Source organism: Pinus tabuliformis, chromosome 2_1 (genome assembly GCF_031772625.1).
Source record: "Pinus tabuliformis cultivar Carrire ecotype Pingquan chromosome 2_1, CPIR1, whole genome shotgun sequence".
NCBI classification, from domain to species: Eukaryota; Viridiplantae; Streptophyta; class Pinopsida; order Pinales; family Pinaceae; genus Pinus; species Pinus tabuliformis.
In genome coordinates, this window is record NC_142299.1 from 24,806,952 (window position 1) to 24,832,942 (window position 25,991).

Below are 25,991 nucleotides of genomic sequence, written 5' to 3' on the forward strand. Positions count from 1 at the left end.
GACCACCGCCGACACTGCGCGGAGCTTGCGCTGCCTTTCCGTGTGCGATCCGCGGTTCTTCCCAAATTCAAATTCCCACAAAAAGCAGATACGATTTAATAAACCTCTTACCTACTCTCCCCCGCATCATCTTTGCTACAGTGACGCGAACAATCCTAAATTCATCACCCACTGCCGCAATGCGCTGCGATCCCGCTCGTGACTTCCGACTAGGGTGATGAATCCATGCCCTGTTCCCGAGTTTCCCTCGGAGTAGTCCTCTGTTTCCCTTAGTGGTGCTCCCCCTCGCCCCTTAATGCTCGAGTGACCTCCTCATTCGCGGGATTCCATTGCGCATCAATATATAGGAAGCCCCGCGTCACAAAACGAGACGAACACGCAACGTGACCCAATAAAATCGTCAAGCGCGCCTAACCGCGGAGTTCCGCACGAACGCCGGCGCGATCGTACCCGCAAGGATCACTTCCACTAGCTCCGCCACGCCGAACAAAAAGGGGGGAGGGTGCAACACTGGGACTTCCCGGGAGGTCTCCTATCCCAGTACTACTCTAGCCCAAGCGTGGTTAACTGCGGAGTTCTGATGGGATCCGGTGCATTAACGCTGGTATCATCGCACCCGCAAAGATCTCGCCCCCTCCCCCTCTTCAAGGGAGATCGCCGAGCCACGCGCAGGGCATGGCATCCACCCATGGCCCTCTGTCCGACGCCATTCACCGCGGCGTGGGAGCTCGCCCTCTTCCCCGACTTGGCGGCGCGCCCCGGCCCACGGGGAGCCAGCGAACCAGGCGAAGGACGAAGGGGGGAGGGGAAGGAAAGGAGAGAGAGAGGGGAGAAAAAGGCATAAGTTCCTTGACCACCGACGGCACTGCGTGGAGCTCGCGCTACCTTTCCGTGCGCGATCCGCAGTTCTTCCCAAATTCGAATTCCCACAAAAAGCAAATACGATTTAGTAAACCTCTTACCTACTCTCCCCCGCGTCATCTTCGCTACAATGACATGAATGGTCCTAGATTCATGACCCACTGCTGCAATGCGCTGCGATCCCGCTCATGACTTCCGACTAGGGTGATGAATCTGTGCAATCTTCCTGAGTTTCCCTCGGAGCAGTCCTCTATTTCCCTCAGTGGTGCTCCCCCTCCCCCCTTAATGCTCGGGCGACCTCCTTGTTGCACAGTAATTTGTCACCGTCCCTGTTACCCCTTCTCCCGCACATTGGAGGACTTATTCTGGGACCTGTGAGAAGTGACATAACCTGAAAACACTTGCATTGTATCCCCTTGAGTATGTACTTCATATGCCCTGAAGACACCTTGTGCAAAATACCCATAAAAATAGCCCTTTTTCCATTGGCGTGGTTCCACTGTGTATCACTCGCGCCAATAGGGGAAATCCTCCAAAGAGGGCGCGCCAGCTGGCGCTCTGTCTCAGAGTCGCACTCGCGCCAGCCCAGTTGGGTAAAGTTTTTAACAAACAAACTTACGAAGGTTCTTCCTAACCTATTCATGAACTAATTCCATCTTGAATTAGTTCAGTTGGGCTTCGAATCTCCATAGAAGGGAAGTAGTTCTCCACCTCTCATGGAAGCTTCTTAGTGATAAAGCCAATCCCATGAATCTTGTGGATGACCCTAACTCCTTCTCCTCTATCTATAAAAGCTTGTCCTTTTTCCTTTGACAAGTTAGTCTCCAAGTTCAAAATTCTAAGTCTCAAAGTCTGAGAATTACTAAGTTCTTGCTACAAGGAGTCTTATTCATTCCCATGAGGCTAAATCTTAAGTGAGGAGATTCTTATCCAAGTGACCAAGGAGAGAGAGGCTTGTTCCCCATTCCCAACAAGCTTTGCAAGGCATGTGTTTCTGATCACCCAGCTAAAGGAGGATTTGACGTCAGAACTATGGTTGTATTCTTCTTTATTGTTTATCAATAATAGACGACTATCATTATGGTTCCACTCTTATTGTCTTTGTAATGATGATTGAGTTATATCCTTTATGACTGATATATAGTTGCATCTATTGGATTTTATGCTTGTATTTGTTTCGTTCTTTGCATGTGCAGGTGTCCATTCACGAAGATCGTGGGGATTGTGACCAGCCGGAGCAAAGGAACGGGAGCGACAACACTTCTACAAATATTAGCGTTGGAATCCAGGTAGGCCCTCATCATCGGTCTTTGATTTGCAATTAGGAACCTGTGTGTTAGCGTTGTTTGATTGTTGCTAGACCCCATTTGGGCTAGTAGGGATCGCCTCTGTCCGCAGAGGGGATTTACCTCCACAACACTCCTCATTCGCAGGATTCCATTGCGCATCAATATATAGGCAGCCCCGCGTCGCAAAACGAGACGAACACACGACGCGACCCAATAAAACCGTCAAGAGCATGTAACCGTAGAGTTCCGCACTGACGTTGGCGCGATCGCACCCATGAGGATCACTTCCACTGGCTTCGTCGCGCCGCATAAAAAGGGGGGAGGGTGCAACACTGGGACTTCTCGGGAGGTCACCCATCCCAGTACTACTCTATCCCAAGCACGCTTAACTGCGGAGTTCTGATGGGATCCGGTGCATTAACATTGGTATCATCGCACTCGCAAAGATCTCGCCCCCTCCCCCTCTTCAAGGGAGACCGCTGAAACACGCGCAGGGCATGGCACCCACCCATGGCCCTCCGTCCGACGCCGTTCGCCGTGGCGCGGGAGCTCGCCCTCTTCGACGACTTGGCGGCACGTCCCACCCCGCGGGGAGCCAGCGAACCAGGGGAAGAACGAAGGGCGGAGGGGAAGGAAAGGAGAGAGAGGGAAGAAAAAGGCGTAAGTTCTACGACCACCGACGGCGCTGCGCGGAGCTCGCACTGCCTTTCTGTACGCGATCCGCGGTTCTTCCCAAATTCGAATTCCCACAAAAAGCAGATACGATTTAATAAACCTCTTACCTACTCTCCCCCACGTCATCTTCGCTACAGTTACACGAACGGTCCTAGATTCATCACCCACTGCCGCAATGCATTGCGATCTCGCTCGTGACTTCCGACTAGGGTGATGAATCTGTGCCCTGTTCCCGAGTTTCCCTCAGAGCAGTTCTTTGTTTCCCTCAATGGTGCTCCCCCTCCCCCCTTAATGCTCGGGCGACCTACTCATTCGCGGGATTCCATTGCACTTCAATATATAGGCAGCCCCACATCAAAAAACGAGAGGAACACACGACACGACCCAATAAAATCGTCAAGTGCACCTAACCGCGACGTTCTGCACTGACGCCGGTGCGATCGTACCCACGAGGATCACTTCCACTAGCTCCGTCGCACTGCACAAAAAGGGGGGAGGGTGCAACACTGGACTTCCTGGGAGGTCACCTGTTGGGTCCCTATAATACTAGTGATTACCCCATTATTATTGTAGTTATACCCGTTATTTATATTGTTGTGCCCCTATTACCCCCATATTGTTATTTCTGTGCCCCATAGAATCCCTCTATTGTTATTTTTGTGGATTTATATTATTATTGTTAGGTCGACTGGATTATATTGTGACTCCCTAGACTCCTATATATAGAAAGGAGGTTTTGTCATTTGTATCATCCAAGAATTGTTCATTTATGTAATGTAAAGGAGGTTTCCCCCTCGAAGAGGCTGAATTCTAAGGCGTTGATTTATCTTTTCTATCTTTTCTTGAGCTGGTTTCATAACATTTGGTATCAGAGCTTTGGATTCTAGGGTTTCGCTGCTCCAAACAGGTCATCGTGGAATTTTCATATAACTTTTTTCTGTGACGTTTCAGAAGTCGCAAATAAAACCCATTTGAGAAGAAATCGTGCTGAACCTTGGATCCGAATTTCAGAGCTTTTCGCGCGATATTTGCGGAGATATGATCTGAGGAAGTTGGCCTTTTTGCAGACTCCTGAATTACATTCAAAACAGGTGACCTAGGGAAAATCGTCATAACTTTCTCTCTGGGAATCGGATTGAAATTTTGTAAGAAGGTACAGAAAGAGGACGGACTGTAGTTTCTTGTGTGTGTGTTTCAGATTCAAAGGTTGAAACAGTGACTCATGGCACATCGTACAAGTTCGCTCTACTGAACCAGTCTAAAAACAAGTCACTGTGGGAGATTTCACATAATGCTTCCTTGAAGAATCCAATTTGGCTCAGACTTGTGGCATTGGAAAGAGGACGTAGAAGGCTACTACAGGTAGAAATTTCAGAATTGGATGATCCGAAATTACAGAGATACATCAGATTCAATATCAGGCTTCTATAAAGTGAAAAACAATGTGTAGTTTTTTTTTAATTTTTGTGTAAGCTTGGTTTAACGGAATTCAAAGGGCATAGTAAAGCATTATTATCGGTAACTGATGCCCCGAGGAAAGAAAATGCAAACACCTAGTAAGGAACCTGAAAGCTCTAGCATGACCCATGAAGAAGAGGAAGAAATGCTACATGATCTATCAAAATTACAAGAACAAGTGCAACAAATGTCACGCTCACAAAAGCTAACAGAAGCTAAGATAAGTGGCGTGGAATCTAATATAAATGGCGTGGAATCTAAGATAAATGGCATGGAATCTAAGATAAAGGGCATGGAAGCTAAGATGGATGATTCGAAGACAGATTTGAAGAGAGACATGGCAGATTTGAAGATAGATATGAAGACAGACATGGAAGAATTGAAGAAGTTGCTACAAGAAAGGGTCACTAATGGTGAAAAGGTAGTAAAGGAAACTCATGATGAGAACAAAAGAAATGTTAATCATGATTCCATAGACACTAATGTTGGATTGAAGAATCACCATATTCCAAAAATCGATATGAGGAAGTTTGATGGCAAGGATCCCGCCACATGGATATTACAGATGGAGCAATTCTTTGATCTCAATAATGTGCAAAACGCACAAAAGGTACGTATGGCAACTGTATATTTGGAACCAAATCATTTTGTATGGTATCAATGGCTTTTCTCTTGTAAACAATTTATCACTTGGGCAATTTTTACGGAAGAATTGATAGCACATTATGAAGATACAAAAAGCAACACTTTTTTTAGCCAATTGATAAGTCTCAAACAAAAGGGTTCAGTAATGGAGCACATTGAGGAGTTCCAAAAATTGAACATAAGGGTAAAAGATATTCCAGAGGAGCATAGGATTGATGTGTTCATAGGGTCTTTAAAGGATAATATCCAACATGATATTCGCCTTTGAGAACCTGATTCATTAGAGAAGGCATTCAGGTTAGCAAGAAAAATGGAAAGCAAAATTATGGCAACCAGGAAGCATACCACTCACAACTATAAAGACGGAAGTGTTGTTGCCCCTAGTCTTCCACAACCTATAAGGTTGACACGATAACAATTGGAAGAAAAAAGAGCAAAAGGGCTTTGTTACAGTTGTGATAGCAAATACACAAAAGGTCATAAGTGTGTTGAGAAGAAATTATTCTACATAGATTGTGAAGAGGAAGAAGAAAAGGAGCAAGAAAGGTCAAAAGAAGAAGATATACTTCAGGAACAAAGCCTAGATGAAGAACAAATAAATCTGACCATATCTTGTAATGCATTGGCGGGAATTACCACTCCTCAAACCATCAAGATAGAAGGAAAAATCAAGAAGAAAAAGGTAATAGTGTTGATTGATTCAGGAAGCACCCACAATTTTATTCATTGTAGGGTAGCAAAAGAATTGAATTGCTTCCTATATCTAGCACCAGAGTGTCAAGTGATGATTGCAAATGGAGGAACAATAAATTGCTCTGGAAAGTTCCATAATATCAAGCTATCCATGGGAGAATATGTATTGACTAGCCCAATGCTTTCCATTCCAATGGGAGGTGCGGATGTTGTACTAGGAGTCCAATGGCTACAATCCTTGGGTACAATAGCTTTTAATTTTCAAGAACTTTTCATCAAATTTTCTACGGAAGGAAAGGAAGTTGAATTAATGGGTATTGCAGGGAAACCAGGAAAGATAATCAGCTCTCATGGTATGACAAAGCTTCTAAAAAAAGAGCAAAGAGGTGTAATTGCACAATTATGCTCGCTAGATGTTTCCACATTGGAATCATCTATTTCTCCAAATCTCCAAAAAGTCTTGGAAAATAATTCCAAGGTATTTGAGACTCCCAAGGGTCTCCCACCTATGCGTGATCATGATCATGCTATTCATCTAATTCCAGGAAGTGTTCCTCCAAACATCAGGCCGTACAGATATCCCTATGTCCAAAAAAGTGAAATTGAACGTATGGTTGCAGAAATGCTAGAGGCTGGTATAATTCAACCGGGTCAAAGTTCTTTCTCAGCTCCAGTAGTATTGGTGCACAAGAAGGATGGATCATGGCGCATGTGTCCGGATTATAGGGAGATCAACAAGCTCATTATTAAAGATAAGTTCCCCATTCCTGTTATTGATGAATTACTGGATGAATTGCATGGATCAATTTACTTCACCAAGTTGGATCTTCGTTCGGGATATCATCAAATTAGAATGAAGGTTGAAGACATTCCGAAAATGGCATTTAGAACTCATGAGGGTCATTATGAATTTTTGGTCATGCCTTTTGGTCTTACCAATGCACCTTCAACATTTCAAGATTTGATGAATTCAATTTTCAAAACATTCCTTAGAAAATTTGTGTTAGTATTTTTTGATGATATACTAATCTACAGCAAGTCTTGGAAGGATCATGTTGAACATGTTGACAGGGTGCTACAACTATTGGAGGAGAAACAATTATATGCAAAAAGATCCAAATGTTTCTTTGGAGTCCAGGAGGTGGAATATTTGGGTCATATTGTATCTCATGAAGGAGTTAAGGTAGACCCCAGCAAAATTAAAGCCATTAAGGAATGGAAAATCCCCACATCCATAAAGCATCTGCGAGGATTTCTTGGGTTGACAGGGTATTATCGCAAGTTTGTTAAGAATTATGGGAGAATAGCAGCACCTCTAACAAATTATTGAAGAAAGATTCATTTTCATGGACTCCGGAAGCAACAAAGGCCTTTGAACATCTTAAAGAGGCAATGTGCCAAGCACCGGTCTTAGCTACACCGGACTTCACAAAAACCTTTATTGTGGAATGTGATGCTTCAGGAAATGGAATTGGTGCTGTTCTAATGAAAAATGAAAGACCCATTGCTTTTGAAAGTCGTCCAATCAAGGGAAAGTTTTTAAGCAAAGCTATTTATGAGAAGGAAATGTTGGCAATACTCCATGCACTTAAGAAATGGCGACCCTACCTAATGGGAAGACACTTCAAGGTAAAAACGGATCATGATAGCCTTAAATACTTTTTAGAACAAAGATTATCCTCTGAAGAGCAACAAAAGTGGGTCAGAAAGATGTTGGGTTATGACTTTTAAATCATCTACAAAAAGGGGAAGCAAAATGTGGTGGCAGATGCACTCTCAAGAAAGGATGAGGATGTGGAAGCATTGTTGTGTGCCATTTCTATTATCCAACCAGATTGGATAAACGAAGCAAGGGAGGAATGGAAGAATGACGAAGAAGTGTGGGCACTTATTCGAAAGCTACAACAAGATTCCAATACTTCTGATACATTTAGCTGGCAAAATGATTCGTTATGGTACAAAGATCGCTTATACCTCTGTAAGAATTCCCAACTAAAACAAAAGATTCTTATGGAATTGCACACTTCTCCCTTAGGAGGGCACTCAGGATTTTTAAAAACTTACCACAGGGTTAAGAAGGAATTTTTTTGGGATGGCCTTAAATCAGATATTCAAAAGTTTGTGGCAGAATGTTTGGTTTGCCAGCAAAATAAAGTTGAAACAATTAAGACACCGGGTCTATTACAACCTTTATCCATTCCAAGCCAACGTTGGGAGGAGGTTTCAATGGATTTTATCACAGGTTTACCCAAGTCTGAGGGAAAGAGTGTCATCATGGTGGTAGTTGATAGACTTACCAAGTATGCACACGTTTGTGCATTATCACATCCATTTAAAGCCAGTACAGTTTCTACTGCATTTATGGAAACAGTTCAAAAGCTACATGGAAACCCAAAGATTATTGTAAGTGACAGAGATCCCATTTTCACTGGAAATTTTTGGACAGAATTATTTTCTTGTCTTGGTACTCAGTTAGCTCATAGCTCATCTTATCATCCTCAATCTGATGGGCAAACTGAGATAGTAAACAAATGTTTGGAAGGATATCTTTGTTGCTTTGTATCTGATAAGCAGACACAATGGGTCAAATGGTTGCCTCTAGCTGAATGGTGGTATAACACTTCCTTCCATACAGCAACAAAAATGACCCCATTTATGGCACTTTATGGGTATCAACCACCATCCATAACATCATATTTAAGAGAAAATTCTATGGTTCAGGCAGTGGAACATCACATCGAACATCAACGACAAGTCCTCCAACTCTTAAAGGATAACCTCGTGTTGGCACAAAATAGAATGAAACAACAGGCAGATCAACATCACAGTGAAAGAAGTTTTGATGTAGGTGATTGGGTATTCCTATGGCTACAACCATATATGCAGATGTCCCTAAAGCAAGATAAGAAGGATAATAAATTATCACCAAAGTATTATGGTTCATACAAGGTGTTGCAAAAGATTGGTACTATGGCATACAAATTGGAGCTTCCTACAGCTTCTCGATTGCACCCAGTTTTCCATGTTTCATGTTTAAAGAAGGTTATAGGTGACAAGCTCCCAATTCAAAAAATATTGCCAGAACTTGACGAGGAAGGAAAAATTATATTGGAACCGGAAGCAGTCACAGAAACAAGAACTCGACAGATACGAAATCGATCAATTTCAGAGTATCTTATCAAGTGGAAGAACTTATCGGCTGAAGATTCCACATGGGAGGATGAGAATTTTATGCAGAAGTATCCAGAACTACTCAAGCGTTGAGGACAACACTTTTTTGAAGGAGAGGGGCATGTTGGGTCCCTATAATACTAGTGATTACCCCATTAATATTGTAGTTATACCCCTTATTTATATTGTTGTGCCCCTATTACCCCCATATTGTTATTTCTGTGCCCCATAGAATCCCTCTATTGTTATTTATGTGGCTTTATATTATTATTGTTAGGTCGGCTGGATTATATTGTGACTCCCTAGACTCCTATATATAGAAAGGAGGTTTTGTCATTTGTATCATCCAAGAATTGTTCATTTATGTAATGTAAAGGAGGTTGCCCCCTCGAAGAGGCTGAATTCTAAGGCGTTGATCTATCATTTCTTGAGCTGGTTTCATAACATCACCCATCCCAGTACTACTCTAGCCCAAGCGCGCTTAACTACAGAGTTCTGATGGGATCCGGTGTATTAACGCTAGTATAATCGCACCCGCAAAGATCTCGCCCCCTCCACCTCTTCAAGGGAGACCGCCCAGCCACGCGCAGTGTATGGCGCCCACCCATGGTGCTCCGTCCGACGCCGTTCGCTGTGGCGCGCGAGCTAGCCCTCTTCCCCGACTTGGCGGCACGCCCCGCCCCGCGGGGAGCCAGCGAACAAGGGGAAGAATGAAGGGTAGAGGGGAAGGAAAGTAGAGAGAGAGGGGAGAAAAAGGCGTAAGTTCCGCGACCACACACGGCGCTGTGTGGAGCTCGCGCTGCCTTTCCGTGTGCGATCCACGGTTCTTCCCAAATTCAAATTCCCACAAAAATCAGATATGATTTAATAAACCTCTTACCTACTCTCCCCCGCGTCATCTTCGCTACAGTGACGCAAACGGTGCTAGATTCATCACCCACTGGCGGAATGCGCTGCGATCCCGCTCGTGACTTCCGACTAGGGTGATGAATCCGTGCCCTGTTCCTGAGTTTCCCTCAAAGCAGTCCTCTATTTCCCTCATTGGTGCTCCCCCTCCCCCCTTAATGCTCGAGCATCCTCCTCATTTGCGGGATTCCATTACGCATCAATATATAGGCAGCTTCGCATCGCTAAACGAGACGAACACACGACGCGACCCAATAAAACCATCAAGTGTGCCTAACCGCGAAGTTTCGCACTGACGCCGGCGCGATCGCACCCGTGAGGATCACTTCCACTGGCTCCGCCGCGCCGCACAAAAAGGGGGGAGGTTGCAACACTCGAACTTCCCAGGAGGTCACCCATCCCAGTACTACTCTAGCCCAAGCACGCTTAACTGCAGAGTTCTGATGGGATCCGGTGCATTAACGCTGGTATGATCGCACCCGCAAAGATCTCGGCCCCTCCCCCTCTTCTAGGGAGACCGTCGAGCCACGCACAGGGCATGGCACCCACCCATGGCCCTCCGTCCGACACCATTCGCTGCAGCGCGGGAGCTTGCCCTTTTCCCCGACTTGGCGGTGCGCCCCGCCCCGCGGGGAGCCAACGAACCAGGGGAAGAACGAAGGGCGGAGGGGAAGGAAAGGAGAGAGATAGGAGAGAAAAAGGCGTAAGTTCCGCGACCACTGACGGCGCTGCACGGAGCTTGTGCTGCCTTTCCGTGCGCGATCCGCGGTTCTTCCCAAATTCGAATTCCCACAAAAAGTAGATACGATTTAATAAACCTCTTACCTACTCTCCCCTGCGTCATCTTCGCTACAGTGACGCGAACGGTCCTAGATGCATCACCCACTGCCGCAATGCGCTGCGATCCCGGTCGTGACTTTCGACTTGGGTGATGAATCTGTGCCCTGTTCCAGAGTTTCCCTCAGAGCAGTCCTTTGTTTCCCTCAGTGGCTCTACCCCTCCCCCGTTAATGCTCGGGCGACCTCCTCATTCGCGGGATTCCATTGCGCATCAATATATAGGCAGCCCCGCATCGCAAAACAAGATGAACACGCGAAGCGACACAATAAAACCATCAAGCGCGCCTAACCACGGAGTTTCGCACTGACGCCGGCGCGATCGCACCCGCGAGGATCACATCCACTGGCTCTGTCGCGCCACACAAAAAGGGGCAAGGGTGCAACACTATGACTTACCAGGAGGTCACCCATCACAGTACTACTCTAGTCCAAGCGCGTTTAACTGCAAAGATCTGATGGGATCCAGTGCATTAACGCTGGTATGATCACACCCGCAAAGATCTCGCCCCCTCCCCCTCTTCAAGGGAGACCGCCAAGCCACGCGCAGGGCATGGCGCACACCCATGGCCCTCCGTCTGACGGCGTTCACCGCGGCGCGACAGCTCGCCCTCTTCCCCGACTTGGCGGCGCGCCCCGCCCCGCGGGGAGCCAGCGAACTAGGGGAAGAACGAAGGGGGGAAGGGAAGGAGAGGAGAGAGAGAGGGGAGAAAAAGGCGTAAGTTCCGCGACCACCGACGGCGTTGTGCGGAGCTCGGGCTGCCTTTCCGTGCGCGATCCACGGTTCTTCGCAAATTCAAATTCCCACAAAACACAGATACGATTTAATAAACCTCTTACCTACTCTCCCCTGCGTCATCTTCGCTACAGTGACGCGAACAGTCCTAGATTCATCACCCACTACCGCAATGTGCTCTGATCCCGCTCGTGTCTTTCGACTAGGGTCATGAATCCGTGCCCTGTTCCCGAGTTTCCCTCGGAGTAGTCCTCTGTTTCCCTCAGTGGTGCTCCCCCTAGCCCCTTAATGCTCAAGGGACCTCCTCATTCACGGGATTCCATTGCGCATCAATATATAGGCAACCCGGCGTCGCAAAACGAGACGAACATGCGACGTGACCCAATAAAATCGTCAAGCGCGCCTAACCGTGAAGTTCCGCACTGACGCCGGTGCGATCGCACCCGCGAGGATCACTTCCACTGGCTCCGCCGCGCCGCACAAAAAGGGGGTAGGGTGCAACACTACGACTTCGCGGGAGGTCACCCATCCCAGTACTACTCTAGCCCAAGCGCGCTTAACTGTGGAGTTCTGGTGGGATCTGGTGCATTAACGCTGGTATCATCGCACTCGCAAAAATCTCGCTCCCTCCCCCTCTTCAAGGGAGACCGCCGATCCACGCACAGGGCATGGCGCCCACCCATGGCCCTCCGTCCGACGCTATTCGCCACGGCGTGGGAGCTCGCCCTCTTCCCCAACTTGTCGGCGCGAACCAGGGGAAGAATGAACTCGGGAGGGGAAGGAAAGGAGAGAGAGAGGGGAGAAAAAGGCGTAAGTTCTGTTAGTGTCAGTCTTTCCAGCCTTCCTACAGTGATCAAATATGCTCTTACAAAGTGATTTTGAAGTGTCAAGGTCAAATTTTGTCATTTCAGTGAGTCTTCAAGCAAAATTTGGTCACTAGGCATTAGGCCTAGGGTTTGCCCAAATGTCAGTCTATGTCATCATTCAGCTGAGTTTATCATCATTCATAGGGTTTTCATTATCATGTCAGTGTCTAATGAGTCATTTCACATCTTGTTCATGCTTCAGTTGTGCCTAGGCAAGCTCATTTCCCTCTCCTAGGGTTTTGAAGCCAGTTTCTCTTGGATGGTCAAATCACCGGCAAAACTTGTTTCCTGATGTTCATACACCTTCCCCTATCCTTAAAGTACCTTATAAAACACTTTCCATCCCTTAGTTCCGCCAAATTCCTCATTTTTCCACAAACCCTAGTTTCTAGCTACAACCTGGCAATTTTCTAGGTTGGGCCTGTGTTTTGCCCTTTTGTACCCCTTCCCCTCGCTCAATTTCTACGATTCCACTTTCCCCTTCTTCCTAACATCCCTCCCTACTTCCAAAAATTTCCCCAAGAATTTAGAAGCCCCCTATCCCCTTCATTTCGCTCCATTTCGACAAAATTCCTTGTTTCACACATCGGGACAAGTTGCACTCAAATGATGTTTTAGAGCAATAAAAGATGAATTTTGGAAAACTGAGAGAGGTTTTTGTCCACAACATGCCAAAGAAGAAAAACCTCCTTCACTTTTTACACAGGTGTCATGGTTTGAGAGAAATGTCAAAAATACCGGCGAGAATGAAGGTGCTCCAAAGACGGTTGGCCAAAGCACAAAAACGAAGGAAAACGCCCAATCCACTCCAAACTTTGGCCAAAGCCTCTTTGACTGAGCATGGTACTTGATTGGGGACTCCCAGCCCAAATTTCAAGAAATTTGGAGAAAATTTTGTCATTTGTGAATTTTTTGTGCAATTTACAGGTTTTGGCCATTGGAGTGGTCTCACCCCCCGCGCGACCACTCGGGAGGACTGCTCAGAATCACAAAAATTTGACATTTTTGGAAAGGGCATGCAAAAACTAGAATTACCTATACTTGGGGTCAACTTGATTTTGAGATTTGGGCCTCCAAAAGCTCAAAATACATCAAAATTTTGACTTTCTGCCCACTTTTTGAGTTGCAGAAAGTGACCTTGGGAGAATTGACTTTTGAGGGGTCAAATCAACTCCAAATCCAGAAATTCCACTTGGGATGGAAAGTAGACACACAGAGCTTTCCAATGAGCCATCTTGCACTTGATTTGGACAACTAGAACCCACTCAAAAAGTGCTACAAAGGGGCGCGACCACTCGAGCAGGGGGCGGGACCACTCGAGCTAAAATTGCCAGTTTTGACTTTTCAGGCCTGCAAACTCTGTTTTTTACCTTGGTTGATCATTTGTACTTGTAAATGATGGATGTATGGATAATTTTCATGGCACATTGATAGATTTAATCTCTCTTAACCCTTCTAGAAGCTTCCTTGATGTAAATAGTGAATATTTAATGCATGGATGAGTTAGCTAAGTTTTAGAGGCAAGTTGTTTTGACTGCCTATTATCTAGTGCTAAGTTTAGAATTAGTTCAAACTGCTCCTAGGAAGCTGAGCTCGACCCCTAGAGGTGGGGAAAGGAGTTAGATGGTCTATATTATGCCTTCTCTTGCTCATTTTCATGGTTGGACTCTTGTGGGAGAAGCATTATTGTATATTGTACATCTATTACTGCAATTTAAGGAAAAGGAAGGCCAGGGTTTTGCAGACATCATTGTGGATTCTTGTGGATTGTTGTGTTGATGGTGTGTTCTCTACATGTTATTGTAAGTGTGTTTATGTGTTCCATCTCTTTCTTTGCTGCTAATTGAACAGATGAAGTGATAAAGTTTGAATTCATGCATGCCATGCTCAGCTTTTAATTTTGTTCAATATCTATGTTTTCCACTGTCTAAAGAGGATTCAAAGTTGTTGTTTGCCCTCTTTAGCTCCTCCTCTATCATTCCTGATCATCCATCTCAGATTAAGGCATCAGCACTCACTCCTACCTTGCCCCAAAGATCCCCCTGCAAAAACTGAGCCCAATCCCCGCACCCTGAATTGCACTCCCTCCAATTGCCACCAAAAACCCCAAAAATCTTTAAATCAACCTCCCTTATCAATTTACTAGCCTAAAATCTTTATTCCTAATTGGTCAGCTTATCATATTGAAAGATCTACCGAATCTGACCCGAGAGAGCCTTCTCATACCTCGTAGGGCTAGCTACGAGGTGAAATGGTTTGATGTTGCCTTGAAGGTTTACCTTCCTCAGCCTAGGGTGAAATCTCAAGCGCTAACATAGTGGCGACCATACTGGGGAGAACAAACTTGTTTGTGGGTTGATGTGTTTGTTTCATAAGTCTTAGACGGAGCCTGAAGTTACGCCAGAAGCCTTCGAAAACGCTCTTGTTTTACATCAGCGTTAGTAGATAAACGCTGCTTCAGTCAATCTCTGTGAGCTTGTGAATACGACCACTTCGATTGCATTTTACCCCAGTACATATATCAAGTTCAGATCTGATTGTTGATGGTGAACAACGATCAAACACTTGAAAGGCTGAAATCATTCACCTGGCGACTCCTTCACTAAAAACTCCAGAGATCAATGCTTCATGGTGACTTCACTGCAGAGAGATCAGTAGCTTTGAGCTTTTCAAGATGGATCGGATTGCAAGAAGATATGCTCCCTTGAGCCGAGATCACATTCCAGGTTTTCCAAATAAAATTCCAAAGGTAGATTGGTCAAGGAATCTTCCTATATTTAAAGATGATGGTAAGAAGGATGTTGCACTTCATCTAGTTAGATTTCATATGCATATTCGTAAGTTGAAGGTGGATTTTCCTGAAGATTGCTTGATGAAAATATTCTTGGCCACTCTGGAAGGTACAGCTCAATCATGGTATGAAAGTTTGCCGCCTGCTTGTATTTACTGTTTAAAGGATTTTCATGCTATGTTCATTGAAAGATATAAGGACTCTTATCCATCATTGAATTTGGTTCAAGACTGTTGCAAGCATGCCTATAGTTTTATTGAAAGCCTTGAGAATTTTTATGAAGATGATAATTTCATGGATGAAGAGATCATGGAAGCATTGTATGAACATCCAATGCAGCAACATGAAGAGAATCTAATGGATACCCATCAAGATGGTCATGAAATTTTGCACCAGAATCAAGATCAGCAAGCTGAAGATGGTCATATGGCTGTAATTGATGAAAAAGAAGAGCTTGTTTCAGATCTGCCCACAGAAGAAGACAGCGTGCAAGGTAGCCAAGATTCAATTTTAGAATGTAATGCAGTCAACTCAGCTAATTCAGATCATGGTGACCAAGAATACCTTGTGTTGAATCCTATAAAGAAGAACTCGACTGTTGAGATCAGTTGGCATGAAGAAAACGAAGTTACAAATCTAAGTGCTCCCACCTCACCGGAACTAGATCTTCATGAGGAGGTCATTCAGTCAGCTCATGAATAGCAAGATGAGATCTTTGTTCAAGTAAGTGAAAACTCTTCTTTCAATCATAATTTGGATAGTTTGATTGCCATGTCATATGAAGATGATCAACAATGTTTCCAAGTTTCAGAAGATCATGACTGTCATTCAGATTTTTCATGTTCTGAAATGTTATTTCAAGAAGACAAGACTTGTTTGAGCAAAGGGAAACAGAAAGTCTTATCTCCTTTGTCTGAAGAGGAGATAGATCAGCTTTTGAAAGGTCATGCTACAACCCAAGCTAAAGCAAATCGGCAGTGTGCACATGGTCACGAAAGTGTTGGTGAAACTTCTTCCTCTTTTGAAAATGATGACAGTCTTGTAATTAGTTTTGTAGATCAGCAAATAGATAATGTTTTCCTTCACAAAGATGATAGTCCGGCTGTCATATCTTTTGAAGATCACCCACCATATTGTCTGACTACCGAAGATCATAGCATACAGGATTACCTTTCAGATTCTTCATATGTCTCATGTGTTGAAATGTTATTTCAAGAGGAGATTTGCTCACCTACTTGTTCAGAATTTTTTGAAGCCCATGAGCATACTTTTACTGAAGCACATGATGAAGGTAGATCAGAATTTGAGGCAAAGGAAACCTTGTTCTTTCAGCAGGAGGTGGCAATGGCAAATCTTCATGTTCTTCATGATCCTCTAGCAAGTTTGTTGCAGCTAGCAGTGATAGTGTTTATTGCAGTGTTCAGTGATGAAGGAGATCATGGTCAGCTATGTTTTTGGATGCCCAGTGATAGTTTTGTATTGTTGACCAGAAGATCTAATCAGAAGAATCAATCAAGAAGGCATCTGCTTCATTGGTTGCATTGGCATTTTGATATAGTTTGATGTACATTGTCATGTAAGAATCGCAGGTGGTTGTCATCATGATTTCAAATCTTGATGGACTGCTGCCCTTCAAAAAGCTTTGTAAGTTCTTGTTTTAGTTAAGTCAGTCATGAGTCATTTGTGTTTGGTTTGTTGAGTGAGTTTTTCAAGTTATTTCAGTTTGCCATCGAGTCAGTTTGAGTCAAGCTTCAGTTAAGTTTCAGTCAGTTTTCAGTCAAGTTTTCATTCAATAAATGAGTCAAAGTCTTGTATTGTTTGTTAAATAATGACTCCATCGCCCAATAAATACGGCACTGGTCTGCTCTCCCAGAGGTCTAAGGTTCTTGGCACCTCCAAGGAGCTACCATCCCCATTGGAGCCAATGTTAGTGTCAGTCTTTCCAGCCTTCCTACAGTGATCAAATATGCTCTTACAAAGTGATTTTGAAGTGTCAAGGTCAAATTTTGTCATTTCAGTGAGTCTTCAAGCAAAATTTGGTCACTAGGCATTAGGCCTAGGGTTTGCCCAAATGTCAGTCTATGTCATCATTCAGCTGAGTTTATCATCATTCATAGGGTTGTCATTATCATGTCAGTGTCTAATGAGTCATTTCACATCTTGTTCATGCTTCAGTTGTGCCTAGGCAAGCTCATTTCCCTCTCCTAGGGTTTTGAAGCCAGTTTCTCTTGGATGGTCAAATCACCGGCAAAACTTGTTTCCTGATGTTCATACACCTTCCCCTATCCTTAAAGTACCTTATAAAACACTTTCCATCCCTTAGTTCCGCCAAATTCCTCATTTTTCCACAAACCCTAGTTTCTAGCTACAACCTGGCAATTTTCTAGGTTGGGCCTGTGTTTTGCCCTTTTGTACCCCTTCCCCTCGCTCAATTTCTACGATTCCACTTTCCCCTTCTTCCTAACATCCCTCCCTACTTCCAAAAATTTCCCCAAGAATTTAGAAGCCCCCTATCCCCTTCATTTCGCTCCATTTCGACAAAATTCCTTGTTTCACACATCGGGACAAGTTGCACTCAAATGATGTTTTAGAGCAATAAAAGATGAATTTTGGAAAACTGAGAGAGGTTTTTGTCCAAAACATGCCAAAGAAGAAAAACCTCCTTTACTTTTTACACAGGTGTCATGGTTTGAGAGAAATGTCAAAAATACCGGCGAGAACGAAGGTGCTCCAAGGACGGTTGGCCAAAGCACAAAAACGAAGGAAAACGCCCGATCCACTCCAAACTTTGGCCAAAGCCTCTTTGACTGAGCATGGTACTTGATTGGGGACTCCCAGCCCAAATTTCAAGAAATTTGGAGAAAATTTTGTCATTTGTGAATTTTTTGTGCAATTTACAGGTTTTGGCCATTGGAGTGGTCTCACCCCCCGCGCGACCACTCGGGAGGACTGCTCAGAATCACAAAAAGTTGACATTTTTGGAAAGGGCATGCAAAAATTAGAATTACCTATACTTGGGGTCAACTTGATTTTGAGATTTGGGCCTCCAAAAGCTCAAAATACATCAAAATTTTGACTTTCTGCCCACTTTTTGAGTTGCAGAAAGTGACCTTGGGAGAATTGACTTTTGAGGGGTCAAATCAACTCCAAATCCAGAAATTCCACTTGGGATGGAAAGTAGACACACAGAGCTTTCCAATGAGCCATCTTGCACTTGATTTGGACAACTAGAACCCACTCAAAAAGTGCTGCAAAGGGGCACGACCACTCGAGCAGGGGGCGCGACCACTCGAGCTAAAATTGCCAGTTTTGACTTTTCAGGCCTGCAAACTCTGTTTTTTACCTTGGTTGATCATTTGTACTTGTAAATGATGGATGTATGGATAATTTTCATGGCACATTGATAGATTTAATCTCTCTTAACCCTTCTAGAAGCTTCCTTGATGTAAATAGTGAATATTTAATGCATGGATGAGTTAGCTAAGTTTTAGAGGCAAGTTGTTTTGACTGCCTATTATCTAGTGCTAAGTTTAGAATTAGTTCAAACTGCTCCTAGGAAGCTGAGCTCGACCCCTAGAGGTGGGGAAAGGAGTTAGATGGTCTATATTATGCCTTCTCTTGCTCATTTTCATGGTTGGACTCTTGTGGGAGAAGCATTATTGTATATTGTACATCTATTACTGCAATTTAAGGAAAAGGAAGGCCAGGGTTTTGCAGACATCATTGTGGATTCTTGTGGATTGTTGTGTTGATGGTGTGTTCTCTACATGTTATTGTAAGTTTGTTTATGTGTTCCATCTCTTTCTTTGCTGCTAATTGAACAGATGAAGTGATAAAGTTTGAATTCATGCATGCCATGCTCAGCTTTTAATTTTGTTCAATATCTATGTTTTCCACTGTCTAAAGAGGATTCAAAGTTGTTGTTTGCCCTCTTTAGCTCCTCCTCTATCATTCCTGATCATCCATCTCAGATTAAGGCATCAGCACTCACTCCTACCTTGCCCCAAAGATCCCCCTGCAAAAACTGAGCCCAATCCCCGCACCCTGAATTGCACTCCCTCCAATTGCCACCAAAAACCCCAAAAATCTTTAAATCAACCTCCCTTATCAATTTACTAGCCTAAAATCTTTATTCCTAATTGGTCAGCTTATAATATTGAAAGATCTATCGAATCTGACCCGAGAGAGCCTTCTCATACCTCGTAGGGCTAGCTACGAGGTGAAATGGTTTGATGTTGCCTTGAAGGTTTACCTTCCTCAGCCTAGGGTGAAATCTCAAGCGCTAACAAGTTCCGCGACCACCGACGGCGCTGCGCGGAGCTCGCGCTGCCTTTCCATGTGCGATCCGCGGTTCTTCCCAAATTCGAATTCCCACAAAAAGCAGATACGATTTAATAAACCTCTTACCTACTCTCCCCCGCGTCATCTTTGCTACAGTGACGCGAACGGTCCTAGATTCATCACCCACTGCCGCAATGCGCTACGATCCCGCTCGTGACTTCCGACTAGGGTGACGAATCCGTGCCCTATTCTCGAGTTTCCCTCGGAGCAGTCCTCTGTTTCCCTCAGTGGTGCCCCCCCTCCCCCCTTAATGCTCGGGCGACCTCTTCATTCGCGGGATTCCATTATGCATCAATATCTAGGCAGCCCCGCATCGCAAAACGAGATGAACACGCGACGCGAACCAATATTATCATCAAGCGCGCCTAACCGCGGAGTTCTGCACTGACGCCGGCGCGATTGCACCCGCGAGGACCACTTCCACTAGCTCCACCGTGTCGCACAAAAAGCGGGGAGGGTGCAACACTAGGACTTTCCGGGAGGTCACACATCCCAGTACTACTATATCCCAAGCGCGCTTAACTGTGGAGTTCTGATGGGATCCGGTGCATTAACGCTGGTATGATCGCACCGACAAAGATCTCGCCCCCTCCCCCTCTTCAAGGGAGACCGCCGAGCCACGCGCAGGGCATGGCGCCCACCCATGGCCCTCTGTCCGACGACGTTCGCAGCGGCGCGGGAGCTCGCCCTCTTCCCCGACTTGGCGGCGTGCCCCTCCCCGCACGGAGCCAGTTAACCAGGGGAAGAACGAAGGGGGGGAGGGAAGGAGAGGAGAGAGAGAGGGGAGAAAAAGGCGTAAGTTCCGCGACCATCGACGGTGCTGCGTGGAGCTCGCACTGCCTTTTCGTGCACGATCCGTGGTTTTTCCCAAATTTGAATTCCCACAAAAAGCAGATACGATTTAATAAACCTCTTACCTACTCTCCCCAGCATCATCTTTGCTACAGTGACACGAACGGTCCTAGATTCATCCACTGCCGCAATGCACTGTGATCCTGCTCGTGACTTCCGACTACGGTGACGAATCTGTGCCCTGTTCCCAAGTTTCCCTCGGAGCAATCCTTTGTTTCCCTCAGTGGTGCTCCCCCTCCCCCCTTAATGCTCGGGCAACCTCCTCATTCGCAGGATTCTATTGCGCATCAATATATAGGTAGCCCCGCGTCGCAAAACGAGACGAACAGGTGACGTGATGCGACCCAATAAAACCGTCAAGCGCGCCTAACCGCGGAGTTCCACACTGATGCCGGCGCGATCGCACCCGCGAGGATCACTTCCACTGGCTTCGTCGTGTCGCACAAAGAGGGGGGAGGGTGCAACACTAGGACTTCCTGGGAGGTTACCCATCCCAGTACTACTCTAGCCCAAGCGCGCTTAACTGCGGAGTTCTGATGGAATCCGGTGCATTAACATTGGTATGATCGCACCTGCAAAGATCTCGCCCGCTCCCCCTCTTCAAGGGAGACCGCCGAGCCACGCGTAGGGCATGGCGCCCACCCATGGCCCTCCGTCCGACGTCATTCACCGCGGCGCAGGAGCTCGCCCTCTTCCCCGACTTGGCGGCGCACCCCGCCCTACGGGGAGCCAGCGAACCAGGGGAAGAACGAAGGGGGGAGGGGAAGGAAAGGAGAGAGAGAGGGGAGAAAAAGGCGTAAGTTCCGTGACCACCGACGGCGCTGCGTGGAGCACGCGCTACCTTTCCGTGCGCGATCCGTGGTTCTTCCCAAATTCGAATTCCCACAAAAAGCAGATACGATTTAATAAACCTCTTACCTACTCTCCCCCGCGTCATCTTTGCTATAGTGACGCGAACAATCCTAGACTCATCACCCACTGCCACAATGCGCTGCGATCCCGCTTGTGACTTCTGACTAGGGTGACGAATCTGTGCCCTATTCCCAAGTTTCCCTCGGAGCAGTCCTCTGCTTCCCTTAGTGGTGCTCCCCCTCCCCCCGTAATGCTCGGGCGACCTCCTCATTCGCGTGATTCCATTGCGCATCAATATATAGGCAGCATCGCGTCGCAAAATGAGATGAGCACGCGATGCGACCCAATAAAATCGTCAAGCGCGCCTAACCGCGGAGTTATGCACTGACGCCGGTGCGATCGCACCCGTGAGGATCACTTCCATTGGCTCCGCCGCGCCGCACAAAAAGGTGGGAGGGTGCAACACTAGGACTTCCCGAGAGGTCACCCATCGCAGTACTACTCTAGACCAAGCGCACTTAACTGCGGAATTCTGATGGGATCCGATGCATTAATGCTGGTATGATCGCACCCGCAAAGATCTCGCCCCCTCCCCCTCTTCAAGCGAAACTGTCGAGCCACGCACAGGGTATGGTGCCCACCAATTTCCCTTCGTCCGACGTCGTTCGCCGCGGCAAGAGAGCTCGCCCTCTTCCCCGACTTGGCAGCGCGCCCAGCCCCACGGGGAGCCAGCGAACTAGGGGAAGAACGAAGGGGCGAAGGGAAGGAAAGGAGAGAGAGAGGGGAGAAAAAGGCATAAGTTCCGGGACCACCGACGGCGCTGCGTGGAGCTTGCGTTGCCTTTCCGTGCGCGATCCGCGGTTTTTCCCATATTCGAATACCCACAAAAAGCATATACGATTTAATAAACCTCTTACCTACTCTCCCTCGCATCATTTTCGCTACAGTGACGCGAACGGTCCTAGATTCATCACCCACTGCCGTAATGCGCTGCTATCCCGCTCGTGACTTCCGACTAGGGTGACGAATCCTTGCCCTGTTCCCGAGTTTCCCTCGGAGCAGTCCTCTGTTTCCCTCATTGGTGCTTCCCTCCCCCCTTAATTCTCGGGTGACCTCCTCATTCGCGGGATTCCATTGCGCATCAATATATAGGCAGCCCCGCGTCGCAAAAAGAGACGAACACGCGACGCGACCCAATAAAACCATCAAGCGCGCCTAACCGCGGAGTTCCGCACTGACGCTTGCACGATCGCACCCGGAGGATCTCTTCCACTGGCTCCTCCGCACCGCACAAAAGGGGGGAGGGTGCAACACTAGGACTTCCCGGGAGGTCACCCATCCCAGTACTACTCTAGCCCAAGCGCTTAACTGCGGAGTTCTGATGGGATCCGGTGCATTAACGCTGGTATGATCGCACCCGCAAAGATCTCGCCCCCTCCCCCTCTTCAAGGGAGACCGCCGAGCCACGCGCATGGCATGGCGCCCACCAATGGCCCTTCGTCCAACGTCGTTCGCCGCTGCGCGGGAGCTCGCCCTCTTCCCCGACTTGGTGGCGCGCCCCGCCCCGCAGGGAGCCAGCGAACCACGGGAAGAATGAAGGGGGGAAGGGAAGGGAAGGAGAGAGAGAGGGGAGAAACAGGAGTAAGTTCCGCGACCACCGACGACGCTACGTGGAGCTCCGCATTGACGCCGGCGCGATCGCATCCGCGAAGATCACTTCCATTGGCTCCGTTGCGCCGCACAAAAAGGGGGGAGGGTTCAACACTAGGAATTCCCGGGAGGTCACCCATCTCATTACTACTCTAGCCCAAGTGCGCTTAACTGTGGAGTTCTGATGGGATCCGGTGCATTAACGCTGGTATGATCGCACCCACAAAGATCTCGCCCCCTCCCCCTCTTCAAGGGAGACCGCCAAGCCACGCGCAGGGCATGGCGCCCACCCATTATCACGTCCCCAATTATTTTTTCCTTAAATTGGTCGGGTTTGGCACCGCCTATGTAACCAACTTTTCCCATTGTTAGATTTACTTTACGAACTACGACTTCATTAATTCATAATAAACATGAATTACATTATTAATGTGCGGAATCCATTAATAATACATAGAACAGCAATATAACATCAACAATATGCAAGAGAACATCTTCTTTTATTATATATGATAAAATGTTACAATGACAGGGAGCAAAGCTCCACCGGCGTTCATAAACGAGGTTGGGCGCCCGCCCGTGCAAGAGCGCATGGCAGTCACACCACAACACTTCACCAAAATACAATGCACTTCACCAAAATACAATACAACAACACACGATCTTATGCCCAAACGGGAAGGCGCACCCGTGCATACCAGCGCCCCTCTACAACCGAGACCGTGTACCAAGTTTTGCGGGTGGGCGCCTCACTATGCCCTCCACCTGCGCCCCAACCGCGCTGCACGACGTGCCTTGCCTTGCCCGACTCGGCGGGCGCATCCACACTTCTTTGCTGCGGCTCTAAGTGCACCTTCGCACTACCTCTTATGCGAGGAGATGATGCGAAGTGTGATTGCTCCAAATGCCATCATCTCCCAAGAGTTTATACGCTCCCACGATGGCGACTTCCCTCTTGGCCGACTCTCCAAATGTTATAATGTGCGCCCCAACCATTGTGTCTCCAAACGCTTTGCACCGTCAGCTTGCCCATCGTTTGATACACTTCTTGGTCGGCTTGTGTGGTGAGCTGCCCAACTCGCCCTATAAATATGTGAGCGCCCACTTGCCCACCCACGTTATTACAACCACGCCTCACTGTTGGACGCTCGCACTTCTTTCCTTAGTCAGTTTTCCAAGTGCGGAGTGCGCACGCCCGGTTATGCAATCGCAGGGCGTTACATCCTCCCCCACTGGAAATCATTGTCGCCCTCGACAATCCCGACTGACTCAGTATCTTCTGTTCATACTTAGCAATCTTCTTCTTCCATCTCCAAAGTGAGTCCTCTGATTCCCAGCTTTCCTCCTCCGATGCGTTCTTCCATCTAACAAGATACTCCCGTTTCATGTGGCAACCAATCCTTGTAGTTCTGTAGCTCAAGATCTTATCCAACTCCAGTCCTAGCTTGTCCACAATCCCGGCTGGTCCTCTCGGCGGTTCATCTCTCTCTGGATGGTCTGAATCAAGTCTACATCTCTTCAACTGACTCACATGAAAAATTGGATGCTTCATGTGCATATGGTGCGGAAGCTCTACCTCGTAAGCAACTTCCCCCACTCTCTTCTTCACTCGGAATGGTCCCTCATACTTCCGTGTCAGTTTGCTCACAATCCCCTTGGCTGGCTGAAACTGCTCCCCGGTAATCCTGAGAAACACCATATCTCCCACACTGAAGTGCGCCTCCCGTCTCCCACGATCAACATACTTTTTCATCCTCCTTGCAGCATCGTGCAAGCGCAACCGTGCTAACTCCAAGGTCTCCTCCCAAGCCTTCATGAACTTCTTCGCATGAGGACTCCTCAAAAAACCTCCTGTCACTACTTATGTATGCGGTGCAACCGGCATCTGTCCATTCAACAACTCAAATGGACTATACCCCGTCGCAGAACTCTTTTGAATATTGTAGCTAAACTGAGCAATATCCAAGGGTTCAGGCCAATTATTCTGATCAGCCGTCACATAATGTCGCAAGTAGTCCTCTAGCAATGCCTTGCTCCTATCGGTCTGTCCATCTGTCTACGGATGGTAACTCGAACTCATCAACAACTCTATCCCGACTAACTTGAACAATGTGGTCCAAAATCTGCTTGTAAAATGCGGATCTCTATCCGACACAATGCTCAATGGCATCCCCCAATACTTCACTATGTTCTTAAAGAACAACTCCACAGTCCTCTCGGCTCCACAAGGCATCTTTGTAGGAACAAAGACAACATACTTGGAAAAATGATCAACCACGACCATTATCGCATTATACCCTTGAAACCGTGGCAACTGAGTGATGAAGTCCATCGAGACACTCATCCACGGCCTCTCTGGAATCCGTAAATGCTGCAATAGTCCTCCTTGCCTCTGAGTATCCGATTTGTCCTACTGACAAATGATGCACGTATGTACATACTCCTCTACATCCTCCCACATCTTCTCCCAAAAGAATCCTCTCTCCAACAATGCCAAAGAACGACGCATCCCTGGGTGGCCAGCCCATGGCGAGTTGTGGCACTCCTTCAAAAGGCGCCTCCTAAGTCCAGATGACTTTAGAACATAGATTCAGTTTCCAAAGAACAAGAATCCGTCTCGTAGAAAGAACTTTCGTTTCTTCCCCTCCTTTATATGCTTCACTATATTATGCACCAAAGTATCGGTTTCAACACTTTCCTTGATCTTATTATGCATCTCTTCTGACATCTGAACTCGACTCCTACTCCTAGCTACCCGGTCTTCTCCCTCCAATGCTGCAAGTTGTCCCTTCCTGCTAAGGGCATCTGCTACCGCATTGTGTCTTCCCGGTCTATACTTGATAGTCATGTCGAATTCTGCCAAGAAGTCCTACCAACGAGCTTGCTTCGCAGAAAGCTTCGGTTGTGATGCAAAATAACTTGCTGCTACGTTATCAGTCTTGACAACAAACGACTTCCCAATCAGGTAATGCCTCCACACATGAAGACAGTGGATGATGGCAGTCATCTCCTTCTCATGGACCGGATACCTCCGTTCTCTATCCTACAACTTCCAACTCTCGTACGGCACCGGATGCCCATCCTGCATAAGAACCCCTCCTATGGTAAAATCTGAAGCATCAGTGCGTACCTCAAACGGTCTCTCGAAGTCAGGTAACTTTAGTGTCGGTGCTGTAATCATCCTCTTCTTCAAGTCATCAAATGCCTCTTGACATTTTCTCGTCCAACTCCACCTCTTGTCTTTCTTCAATAAGTCTGTCAGTGCCGATGTCACCTTGGAGTACCCCTCTACAAACATCCGTTGGTAGTTGGTCATGCCCAAGAACACCCTCATCGCATGGACATTCTTCGGTTCTACCTAGTCCTCAA

General features: G+C 46.7%; 3 non-coding genes and 7 pseudogenes across 3 annotated transcripts; all 10 read right to left on the reverse strand.

The window, feature by feature from the left end:
* Positions 1–499: 499 nt before the first annotated feature.
* On the reverse strand, positions 500–618 carry LOC149198521 (5S ribosomal RNA). The gene has a single exon (XR_016254031.1). It is a non-coding gene; the product is annotated as a 5S ribosomal RNA (ribosomal RNA).
* A 1,853-nt stretch (positions 619–2,471) lies between these two features.
* LOC149198522 (5S ribosomal RNA) lies at positions 2,472–2,590 on the reverse strand (annotated as a pseudogene).
* A 7,470-nt stretch (positions 2,591–10,060) lies between these two features.
* Positions 10,061–10,179, reverse strand: LOC149198523 (5S ribosomal RNA). Its single transcript, XR_016254007.1, has one exon. It is a non-coding gene; the product is annotated as a 5S ribosomal RNA (ribosomal RNA).
* Positions 10,180–10,911: 732 nt separating this feature from the next.
* LOC149198524 (5S ribosomal RNA) lies at positions 10,912–11,030 on the reverse strand (annotated as a pseudogene).
* A 732-nt stretch (positions 11,031–11,762) lies between these two features.
* Positions 11,763–11,881, reverse strand: LOC149198525 (5S ribosomal RNA; annotated as a pseudogene).
* Positions 11,882–19,722: 7,841 nt separating this feature from the next.
* On the reverse strand, positions 19,723–19,841 carry LOC149198526 (5S ribosomal RNA; annotated as a pseudogene).
* A 734-nt stretch (positions 19,842–20,575) lies between these two features.
* On the reverse strand, positions 20,576–20,694 carry LOC149198527 (5S ribosomal RNA; annotated as a pseudogene).
* A 732-nt stretch (positions 20,695–21,426) lies between these two features.
* Positions 21,427–21,545, reverse strand: LOC149198528 (5S ribosomal RNA; annotated as a pseudogene).
* Positions 21,546–22,274: 729 nt separating this feature from the next.
* On the reverse strand, positions 22,275–22,391 carry LOC149198529 (5S ribosomal RNA). Its single transcript, XR_016254022.1, has one exon. It is a non-coding gene; the product is annotated as a 5S ribosomal RNA (ribosomal RNA).
* Positions 22,392–22,725: 334 nt separating this feature from the next.
* On the reverse strand, positions 22,726–22,844 carry LOC149198530 (5S ribosomal RNA; annotated as a pseudogene).
* Between the last annotated feature and the right edge of the window lie 3,147 nt (positions 22,845–25,991).